Source organism: Andrographis paniculata, unplaced genomic scaffold (assembly GCF_009805555.1).
Source record: "Andrographis paniculata isolate CXL003 unplaced genomic scaffold, ASM980555v1 Contig71END, whole genome shotgun sequence".
Classification (NCBI taxonomy): Eukaryota; Viridiplantae; Streptophyta; class Magnoliopsida; order Lamiales; family Acanthaceae; genus Andrographis; species Andrographis paniculata.
In genome coordinates, this window is record NW_026137608.1 from 6,304,373 (window position 1) to 6,317,703 (window position 13,331).

Genomic DNA, 13,331 nt, shown 5'->3' on the forward strand with positions numbered 1-13,331 from the left:
AACTTATATTAAGTGATCTATAAATTTATTGGGCTTATTAAAATAATTTAGTAAGTGCGGGCCTCCAATGTGCAAAAACCCGGTAAATTATTAATTGGGTGACGAGGTCAATTAATAATAAGGGATATAAATAGGGTTGTGATCCCAGGTCTAGACGCAACATCCATTACGTTCCATATCTCATCATGAGAATAACGGCAAAAAATCCTAGCGGTTTTCTCAAGAGGGGTTGCGCCATAGGCTTGGAGAACACAAAATCCTCCATTGTTAGCATATCCGAATTCGACTATACTAATGGAATAAGGTTAGATTTATTTTGCTTTATTTTTATCTCAATTATGACAACACGGTAGATTCTGGGCTTAGGGTTAAATTCCTGGTAAATCCCAACAATAATTGTCCATAAATTTAATTTTTATGTATAATGTATTTTCTCTTTGGATTTCTTTTCACTGTTTTGGTTTTGATTTTTATTTAAATAATACTGATATTTTATAAGAAAAAATAATATATTTTAAATATATTGTATTCCAAAAAAAGTTTGAAAAATAATGCAAAGATTTATTTATTTATTCTTATTTTGTGACAATAATCACGAAAGTGTGAGTGTGACTATATATTATATTTTTTATAATACTAATTTAAAAGCGCATTAAAACTATAAGTTTGGTGAACATATATTTTTGCAACTCATATTTAATGAAATTAGAGTTGTATTTACTATATAAGACATAAAATGATTTGCATATATCATCGAGTTGTAAAGTTAACGGACTAATCGTTGTTCTGTATTTTTTTCGTTCTCCTTTATTTATTTATTTTACTGTATTAAATAGTCGTCAATTTTTAATCTTTTTAATCCCTGCATCTACCAATTTTTTTGTTATTGTTATATTCGACAATTAAATAAATAAATATTAAATATTGCAAGTATAACTTGATCAAGATCGTATAATTTTCTAAACCATTTTTATAATTATAAAAAAATTATTTTTCAAACATTTATGGGTTTGATCTTACACCCTTTTCCACAAGCTCATTTTTTTATTTCTTAAATTTCCACATCTACAAAATTTTTATTATTGTTATATTCGACAATTAAATAATAAATATTTAATATTACACGTGTAACTTGATCCGTATAATTTTCTAAATTGTTTTTATAATTATCAAAAAGTTATCTTTAAAACATTTATGGGTTTGATTTTATACCTTTTCCACACGTTTATTTTTTATTTTTTTAATCTTCGCATCTATCAAATATTTATTATTGTTATATTTGACAATTAAATAATAAAGATTAAATATTGGACGTATAACTTGATTAAAATCGTATAATTTTTTAATCTGTTTTTATAATTATTTAAAAGTTATCTTTCAAATATTTGTGAGTTTGATCGTATATCTCTTTCCATGCGCTCTCTAATAAAAATGCAATATTTTATCTTTCAAAACACAACATTAAATTACTATTTAATTAAAAAATATAAACACAAAACACTAAAATAACTACAAACAAAACACACTCATCTATATATATATATAATATAAGGAATGACTATTATGCATCTGATGTTCATTTTCATACTTACTAACTTTATTTATTATTTAACGAAAAAACAATATTGGATCCATTATATCTTAAATTAAGTAAATTATTGTTTATTATTATTATTTTTAATTATTGTTTATTATTATTATTTTTTTCTTTTTAATTGAGTGTTCCGTTGTGGGTTTCGGAGTTAAGTTTTGAATGTTGAATCAAAAAATTTTAAATTAGAATAATTATTTGATGTGTGCTGTAAATAGATGCTAACATGATATTTTGAATAAAAATTAATTTTTAATGTAATAAAAAAATAATTTAATATTTTTTTGAGAAATTATTTTATGAATAAAAAAAATTACGAATTCAAAATCAATGCAATTGGTCAAACATTATCTGATAACGAGATAAGAAAAAAGTAACTGTAATTTAATTTTCTTTTGCCCATTACCGGAAAGAGATGCTTTATTATCTTAAAAAATCTGAATTCACTTCTACAAAATCTGTAATAAACAGTAAAAGGTAAAGTGTATTGTATGATTATAAATATACAAGTTTGTGTGAATTGTAAATTAATAAAATTATTTATAATTTTCTTATATACAATAGTCTTTGGTAGGTATTGTGAAAATGTTAATTTTTTCTATTGTTCTTATTTTCGTGAGAGTTTATATCGTATATATATTGATTATATTATTGTTTATTATTATGCAGACTTTCAGTTTTCTTCTTCGAATATCAATAACGAGGTTGGAAGAGGTAATTCTTTTCTTTCAATATCTTTTTGAAGAATTATTTTATTATTTTTTTCAAAGATTTATAAATAAATATGATAATTTCTAGCAATGTCAATTTTTTTTTGGTGTAATTGTACTTCCGTTTATAAGATCTAGTTTTTTACACATGAAAACTATTGTAATATATGTATATTTGTGTTATTTTAAACATAATTTTCATTGTATACAGGAGTATTTCAAGAAACCATCGAAGATCAGCAAGTAAGTTATAACTTATTAAAAAATCGACTATTATATTTGTGTCTAAATATAAATAGATAATATACTTTACTTTAATTACATATTATAGAAGACGCCCGCAGATTATGAATTGCCAGAGTAAGGATAATTGATTGAATTTATTATTTTTGGTAGCACAAAATATTAATATATCAATATGCATTGACATATCAAAGTATACTTATTTAACAAAGTTTTTTTCAAAATATGATCATTCAATTACCTTTCGCATTACCTCAAGAGGATACTAAGCCAATCAACGACGTTACACATGGTCAACAAACTTTAGAAAATGTGCCGCGTGACCTACCGGTACAAGTTGTACAACCACCGCAAGCACCTGAACCTGTGCAGCCTCAAGAACTTGCACAACGTGGTCAGCGTACCGGTCGTTGAGAATTAGGGCTAATAATGACCCAACAGTTTTACGGGAGATACGGGAAGAGAGACGACGGAGAAGAAGGACATAAAATAAATAAGAAAATGTTTTAGTTAAAAAAATGAATTATTGTGAACTATTTTGTACATAGTAGTTGTTGGGAGAATGCTGGAAGAAGACCAAAATGCAAACAGAAATCAGATGTGATGAACTTCTTAAGCGTGATCATAGTGTGTTCAAACTGTTCCACCAAAACCTTTCCCTTCAATCAATTATTCTTTCTATCAAAATACGATAAATGATAACCACCAATAAACAACAGAAATAACAATATGAGACACCAAAACTTTTAACGTGGAAGACTCCTTCAAAGTGAAGGATAAAAACCACGAGACCTATCACCCGACCCAAAGCAAAATCCACTATATCAAAAAGTTCGTACAATCAAAGATAACCACAACCAAAAGGGCTATCAAACTCCACACACAATTACAAGAATTGAACCTCAATCACAAACAAGAGATCTTCCAACTACTAACAACTCATTCCAAACCCCAAGCAATAAGATTCAAAATCAAATCCAAACAAGTAAATAGTGAGAAATCAACGATACAAGAAAAACATCAAAGGACGATCGAGACCGTTGATCGGAACCGAGTTGAAGAAATTCTCTCTTGCTTGTCGATTCTTTCGAGTGCGTGGATAACTATATTCCTCTCTCAAAGTCTCTACACCCAAATGACCCATCTTCCAACTATGAGGGTTAGCGCAAAACTGCGCTCTAAATTCTTTTCGGGTTAACTTGAATTATTGAGCCCCACGCATAATAAAACTTATTTGATATATTCGTTTGCAATATTAATATCCTGTGAGTTTTTAAAATTATTTTGTAATACTATTAAATAAACATAGATATAATATATAAGAATATATAACGATATGAATTGTTTTGAATTTGTATCTAGATTGACAGACTTTTTTCGATCAATACCTCGCAAATAAAATACTAGTTAATTAATGGAAACAAAATATCAAATAAAATTTAAATTAATAATACCGAATTGAAATTGAAATTTAACAATGAATAGTAAAATTAAAACTAAAATCATTTCTGAAAATTAAATTAAGGAAGAACTCTTGAGGACAAATGTTAGCGAGAGTAAAGAAAATATATCGTGAATGTCTCTGCATATAACCGCTTCGCATATTATTTCTCTCTCCTAATTCCAACAAAAACCATACGCACTAATTTTCTTATTTTGCAATATAGTCCTTCGGATAAGTCGGGATTTTTGACACGCGTCCTCGCCTGGTCTCTTTCCCAATTATTTCCACAGCAGAAACAGAAACAATCCGCCCTTTAACTGAAACACCAGGCAGGGCGTCTTCTCCGGACTGCAGCAATGGTCGACGGCGGCTCCGCCTCCGGCGTCCGATCAGCTCCAGCGGCCGCTTTAATTTCCTCTCTTTCATGCGGGATCCAAGCGGATGGATTTTCCAAACATAATAATAATAATAATAATAATAATAATAATAATAATAATAATCTAATTGTAATTTTATTTTTAAATTTTTTTTGTATTTATGAATAATATATAAATTATCAAGTTCATTTTATTTTTTATTTTAAGTATTTATGAATATTTCCTGTCATTTGATATGTTTGTAAAATCAAAATTATTTAAAACCGAATCACTCAATATATTGTAATTTAGTTTCAATTTTTTAGCTTTTATTATTTAGCCAGAAAAAAATATACTCATTCCCTCCGCAATATTTAGCCCACCTGGGTCGGCACGATAATTAAGAAAAATAAATATTTTATTAAAAAAGTAGAAAAAATTAAAAATATAGTTGGGAATATTTTTGAAAATTTAATTAATAATTAAAAATGATATAGAAAGAGAATGTAATAAAGTTAGTAGTATTTGTTGTAAATAAGCGTTGAATGAAAGGTAATAATTAAATTTTGACTTTTTGACTTTTTCAAATATAGTAATAAAATAAATTTAACGGACAAACGAAAAAGAAAAATAAAAATAAATTAATTTGACTGATAGAGGGAGTACTTTCTATAAAACATTGGCTTTGTTTATTATTTATTTATTTTACTGTATTAAATAGCCGTCATTTTTTTATTTTTTAATATAAGCATCTATCAAAATTTTATTATTGCTGCATTCGACAATTAAATAATAAATATTAAATATTGCACGTGTACTTTGATCGAGATCGTATAATTTTCTTAACTGTTTTTATACTTATCAAAAAAGTTATATTTCAAACATTAAGCTGATCAGTGTAGGGCTTGATGGCGTATTCGGCTATAATGTTTTGAGTGGGTTTGATCGTATACCTTTTTCCATACGTTTATTTTTTTTTCTTTTTTTAATATCCGCATTTACCAAATTTTTATTATTGTTATGTTCGACAATTAAATAATAAATATTAAATATTGCACGTGTAACTTGATCTTGATCGTATAATTTCTAAACTGTTTTTATAATTATCAAAAAATTATCGTTCAAACATTTGTGAGTTTGAGTGTATATCCTTTTCCACATGCTTTTTTTTTTTTTTTTTTAATCTCCAAATCTACCAAATTTTCATTGTTGTTATATTCAACAATTAAATAACGAATATTAAAAATTGTTATTTATAATAATAAAAAATACATTAAAAATTTATGTAATCATAAGGAATTCATAGAATGATTTGCATGTTGTGTATTGTGAAGTCGTCAACGTTGTTCTAAATATTTGGTACTTTTTTGTTATCATTTATTTATTTTTTTACCGTATTAAATAGCCGTTATTTTTTATTTATTAAATCTCTGCATCTATCAAATTTTTATTATTGTCGTATTCGACAATTAAATAATAAATATTAAATACCGCACGTATGAATTGATCGAGATTGTATAAATATATAAACCGTTTTTATAATTATTAAAAAGTCATCTTTCAGACATTTATGGATTTGATCTTATACATTTTTGCACACGCTCGTCAATAAAAATATAATGTTTTTTTTTTGTCTAAAAACGTAAAATCAAATTACTATTTAAACAATAGTAATCATAAATGAATACTTTTGAGTAAGATAGACAAAAATTGTAAAAATAATATTTCAGTTGACACAGATGAAGTACAGAAAATGACCATTATGCAATCGTAAAACTCTTAGTTCTACAATTCATGAGATTTAATTCACTAATAATTTTCTTATGTGATGTTTATTTTCATACTTACTAACTTTATTTTTTATTTTAACTAAAATTTTTTTATTGAGTTCATTATATTTTAAATTAAATAAATTATTGTCTGATATTTAAAAAAAAAAATGATGTGTTTGATTGTAGACTTGGGAGTTAAATTTTGAGTATGAGATATACAAAATTTTGAAATAGAATAATTGTTTGATGTATAATATAAATAAATATTTTAAATATAAATTAATTTCTAGTGTAGTATAGAAAATGAAAATATATATTTGATTTAATATTTTTTAAAAGAATTATTATATGAATGGTAAAAATAACAAATATAAAATTTATGCAATTTGGTCAAATATTGTGATAACAAGATAAGAATAAAATTGCTGAAATTAAATTTTCTTTTATAAATTAGTAAATCAGATATACTTTATTATCTCAAAAAATCTCAATTTAATTATACAAAATCTGTAATAAACAGTAAAAGGTAAAGTGCATTTTATGATTATAAAAATGCAGGTTTGCGTGAATTGTAAATCAATAAAATTATTTTCTAATTTTCTTGTATACAATAGTCTTTGGTAGGTATTGTGAAAATTTTAGTTTTTTCTATTGGTCTTGTTTTTTGTGAGAAGTAAGTATATAACTGTAAATTGATTATAATATTGTTTATTGTTATGCAGGATTTCAATTTTCTTATTCAAATATGAATAACGAGATTGGAAGAGGTAGTTTTTTCTCTCTTTCAATATATTTTTGTAAAATTTCTATATTATTTTTTTTCAAAGATTTATAAATAAATATGATAATTGCTAGTAATATTAATTTCTCGTGTAATTGTATTTATGTTCATAATTTTACACATGAAAACTATTGCAATATATGTATATTTGTGTTATTTAAAATATAATTTTCATTGTATACAGGAGTAGAAGAAATCACTGAGGAACAACAAGTAAGTTGTAACTTATTAAATAATCGGGAGTACAAATATAAATGGATAATATATTTTACTTTGATTACATATTGTAGAAGACCCACCTGCAGATTATGAATTGCCAGAGTAAGAATAATTGATTAAATTTATTATTTTTGGTAGCACAAAATGTTAATATATCAATATGCATTGACATATAAAAGTATAATTATTTAACAGAGTTTTTTTTTCAAAATAGGATAATTCAAGTACCTTTCGCATTACTTCAAGAGGATACTAAGCCAATCGACAACATTGCACATGGTCAACAAAATTTGGAAAATGTGCCGCGTGACCAACCGGTACAGGTTGTACAACCACCGCAAGCACCTGAACCTGTGCAGCCTCAAGATCCTGCACAACGTGGTCAACCCTACCGGTCATTGAGAATGAGAGCCGATAATGACCCAACAGTTTTACGGGAGATACGGGAAGAGAAACGACGGAGGAGAAGGACATAAAATGAATTAGAAAATATTTTAGTTAAAAAAAAAATGAATTGTGTACAATTTTGTACACAATTATATGTGTTTCAAATAAAATATATTTCTTTTTATGATAAATAAAGTTTATTTGATATATTCCTTTGTATAATTAATATTAAGTGAGTTTTTAAAATTATTTTGTAATACCATTAAATAAACATATATATATAATATATAAGAATATATAAAGGTATGTATTGTTTTGAATTTGTATCCATATTAATGAATTTTTTTCGATCAATAACTCGTAAATAAAATACTAGTTAATTAATGGAAACAAAATATCAAATAAAATTTAAATTAATAATACCGAATTGAAATTGAAATTAAAGAACTAACTGTAAAATTAATCTAAAATCGTTTTTGAAAATTAATTGAAGGATAAACACAAAAAAAACAGCCAAATACTCCCTTCCTTTCTTGGTTGGATTCGGCCGAGAGAAACAAAATTATTCATTTATAAATTCCGGCGACGGAATCGTATAAATATTCGGCGCCGGAGCAATAGTGCTCTGCTCCGGCAACCAACAGCACCAGGCGGTGGGGTAACGGCGGCTCCGCCTCCGACGACCTCCAGCGTCCAATCAGCTCCGGCAACCGCTAATTTCCTCGATCTCCCGGGGATCCAAGCTGATGGATTCTCCAAACATAATAATAATAATAATAATAATAATAATAATAATCTAAATGTAATTTTAAATTTTGTTTTTCTTTTTTTTTTAATTTTTTTTTTTATTTATAAATAATATATAAATTATAAGTTCTTTTTTTTTTCTTTTTTCATTTTTATGAATACATCATGTCATTTTATATATTTGTAAAATCAAAATTATTTATTTTACATATTAAATAGGCGGCCTCATTTTTTTTTTAATTTCCGTATGTACCAAATTTTTATTATTACTTTATTCGACAATTAAATAATAATTATTAAATATTGCACGTGTAACTTGATCAAGATCGTATAATTTTTTAAACTGTTTTTATAATTATCAAAAAGTTATATTTCAAATATTTATGGGTTTGATCGTATACCTTTTTCCATACACTCATTTTTTTTCTATTTTTTTAATCTCTGCATTTACCAAATTTTGTTATTATTGTTATATTCGACAATTAAATAATAAATATCAAATATTACACGTGTAACTTGATCAAGATCGTATAATTTTCTAAACCTTTTTTTATAATTATCAAAAAGTTATCTTTTAAATATTTGTGGGTTTGATCGTATATTCTTTTCCACACGCTCATTTTATTTTTTTAATTTCCACATCTACCAAATTTTTATTGTAGTTATATTCGACAATTAAGTAATGAATATTAAATATTGCACGTGTAACTTAATCAATGTTGCATACTTTTCTAAAATGATTTTATAATTATCTAAAAGTTATCTTTCAACTATTTATGAATTTGATCGTATATCTTTTTCCACATGCTCTCTAATAAGAATACAATATTTTATCTCTCGAAACATAACATCAAATTACTATTTAATTAAAAAATACAAACAGAAAACACTAAAACAACTACAAAAAAAAAAAAAAAACACACTTATTTATATATATATGTATATATATATATATAACATAGAAAATGACTATATGCAATCATAAAACCTTTAACATCTACAATTCAAGAGATTAAATTCAGAAATATTAATTATTTTATGCATGAGATGTTCATTTTCATACTTACTAACTTTATTTTCTATTTAACTTCAAAATGATATTGGAACAATTTTATATTTTAAATTAAGTAATTTATTGTTTGATCATTTTTATTTTTATCTTTTTTGAAAAAATTGAGTGTTTGGTTGTAGGTTTGGGAATTAAGTTTTTTAGTGTTGAATCATAAAATTTTGAAGTAAAATAATTGCTTAATGTGTGCTATAAATAAATATTAACATGATATTTTGTATATAAATTAATTTTTTAGTGTAATAAAAAAAATTAATTTAATATTTTTTAGAGAAATTATTATATGAATAGTAAAAATCACGAATTCAAAATCAATGCAATTGGTCAAATATTATATGATAACGAGATAAGAACAAAGTAATGTAATTTAAAATTTTTTTACCAGTTACCAGAAAGAGATATGTTTTATTATTTTAAAAAATCTGAATTCACTTCTATGAAATCTGGAAATAAACAGTAAAAGGTAAAGTGCATTTGTATGATTATAAATATACAGGTTTGTGTGAATTGTAAATTAATAAAATTATTTTATAATTTTCTTGCATATAACAGCTTTTGGCAGGAATTGTGAAAATTTTAGTTTTTATAATGTATTTTCTATCATGAGAAGTATATATATCAGTTTCCATTGTAAATATATATTGATTATATTATTGTCTATTATTATGCAGTATTTCAATTTTCTTTTTTGAATATGATTAACAAAGCTGGAAGAGATGATTTTTTTTCAATTTTTTTTTTTTAGGAATTGCTTTATTATTTTCTTTTCAAATATTTATAAATAAAGATTAGGCAAAATTGTCCATAACTCCCTTGTAGTTTCTAAACTCGGCGTAAATTTTCTCTCTACTTTAAAAATTGCATGACGTCTTTTTATACTTTAAAAGATGTTGCATGAAACTACTTTGTGGTTTTGAAACTTAGCATAAATCTCCACTTTACTTTAAAAAATTGCATGACGGTCCCTTATACTTTCAAAAATATTGCATGGAACCCTCCTGCCATGCAAAATATATAGATAGGAAATCATCTTTCTATCACACTAGGAAAGTTTCATGGTGGTGGGGTTTCATGCAACGTTTTTTAAAGTATAAGGGGTACCATACAATTTTTAAAAGTATAGGGAGATTTTACGCTGAATTTCGAAACCACAGGAGAGTTATAAGCAATTTTACCTAAAGATTATAATTGTTAGTAATATCATTTTTTGTATAGCTTATACAAAGAACTAAAAAAATATGCTTTACGTTGCAATTTTACTCACCTACATAACTATTCCAAAATTCTTTTTCTATTTATATAAATTAAAAGAAAATATTACGGCATATATTTGGCTTTCAGTTTTGACATTCACAGTTGAGTGAGATAATAATTCATTTATTATGAGCATAAGGCAATTCAAAAAGTAAATTTATTCTTTAAAAAAAAAATAGTAGAAATAAAAATAACCAATATTATAAAAATATAAACATAACTGTTTGTAATTTTGAATATTACATATCAATATTACACTTGTGCTCTTTTATTTTGGGCAAAGTAAATACAAAAGTAATTTTATAATTTTCTATTCAAATACGTTTAAAAATTTATTATTCTTGTAATTATTAACTAGTTTATATTTATAATTGATATTTAAAATTTTGGTTGGATTAATATATAACATATATGATCTTAATATAACATATATTTTGTGACATTATATTGTAAAGTTAACATAATAATTAATTTTCGCGATATTTTCGAGTTGTCTTTTATTTATTTACCATAATGAACGGTCATCAAATCTTCGACAATGAATAAATAAATATTAAATTATTACACGTGTAAGTCGATCAAAGTCGTACATTTTTCTAAACCGTTATTTATAATTTTTTTTTTTTAAAAAAAAAGCCTTCAAAATATTATGTAACTATAAAAATATTATATGTTTAGACAAATAGTATAAAAATTAACCATAAAAATTATGGAACATGAAGAAGTTGCTACAATTTATTAGGTCTAATTCAATAATATTTATTTTCTTATACAATGTTTTATTTTTTATTTCATAATTTTCTTTATTATTATTAAAATAATATATTGAGTTTCCTAAATGTAGTCATTTGTATGTGGTGTTAATTATTACTAATTAGTGAAAATTATAATAATTTAATTATACTTATAATAATATTTCATTTTATTTCATAATTTAACTTTTTCATATGTAACGGTTGAAATATGTTTTATTATCTCAATAAATCTACTTTTTTTAAACAAAATCTATAATAAATTGTAAAAAGAATAATATATATTAAAAATACTCAATAGATAATATACTCATAATATTGAATTTCATAGCTATAAATACGAAGGTAGTGAGTTGCATTGTTTTATAGCTTTTACAATACCTTTGGTATGAAAATTTATTTTTACAATTTTTTTTTATTTATTTTAGTTCTAATAGAAGTAACTAAATAATGATATATACAATATACTTGTAGTAATTATATAATTTTTTTTATTAATGATGTAGGAAATCTCAATATTTTTCATCGAATATGAATAACGAGGCGCAAAGAGGTAATTTTCTCGTTTATAATGTATATATAGTAATCATTTGTATATTCGCGTTATTCAATATGAATTCGAACTTTATTTGATTTTAACATATTGAACTTTACTTTAATCAATAGAAGCATCTCCGGAAGTCGTTGAGAACCAACAGGTGAGATGTAAATCATTAAAAAAAATTGAATTTTTTTTTGTTTATATATAACTAAACATATATATATATTTTTTTTTTCTATACATTCAGAACGTGCAAGATTTGGGTGCTCAAGAAACTCCGGTTTCACCCACATATGAATTGCCACCGTAAGAAAACTTAATCAATAGATTTTTCTTATTTTTATAAATAACACAAACCCAATATTCTGCAAATGCATATATTTATTAAATAATAAATATATATAACATATTTAATCAAATTCTAATTATTTTTTTATAATAGGATCATTCAGGTGCCGTTCGGATCACCCCCCAAACAGGCTGAACCACCTGTGCAACAACAACAACAACCCGTGGAACGTCCACAAGATAATCGGCCCTACAAATCATTGAGAATGAGGGCAGACAATGATCCATCCGTTCTACGGGAGAAAAGAGCCCGAAAGAAATAAATAATAATAATAATAATAAAAATCACATAATATTAATACTAATTAAATAAATGGCGCACACATATATATATATATATATATATATACAATAACGAAATTATAGAATGTTGCCATAAAAATAATTTTTGCAAGTCTTGTTATACATTTCTGCATTTTCTGATTTATTTACTGTGTTTTCTTTCTCTAATTTTTTAATCTCTAAGTATATCTAAAAAAATATCTCATTCAATTCTCATTTTTCATAAAAAGTACAAAAATATATTATATTTTTACTATTTATTAATCTATAAACGCTGCAAAAAAAAACATTTTATACAAATTAAAGAATGAAAATATATATGAGGAAATAAAATAAATTATTCTTCTAATGTTAATAAAAAATTTGAAGTTAAAACTCTATATAAACTAATTTCGTATGTGGACACTGAACTATTCATGACAACATAGCATAAAATAAAGTTTGAAATAAAAAATTAAAAAAAAACCCAATATTATAAAAATATAAATATAACTGTTTGTAATTTTGAATATTACATATATGCATTCTACTCTGTGCTCTTTTATTTTAAGATGCAAGAAAACTTGAAAATGAATGCAATTTAAAGTATTAATAAAAGTAAAAACAAAAATAGGCGAAATTCTTTTTTTTTTTTTTTTTTTTTGTGCGATCTAGAAACTTCATTTGTAATCTTCCTTGCCACCCGAATAGATCTAAAAAGATTCAAAATTAATATAAGAAAATAAGCATTCGAAAGCATAAATTAAATTTAAATAAATTACCTTCGTCATTGAGTGCATCTCCGTCGGTCTTCGAGTTTCCACGGTTGCTTACCTAAAGAGAATACAAAAAAGAG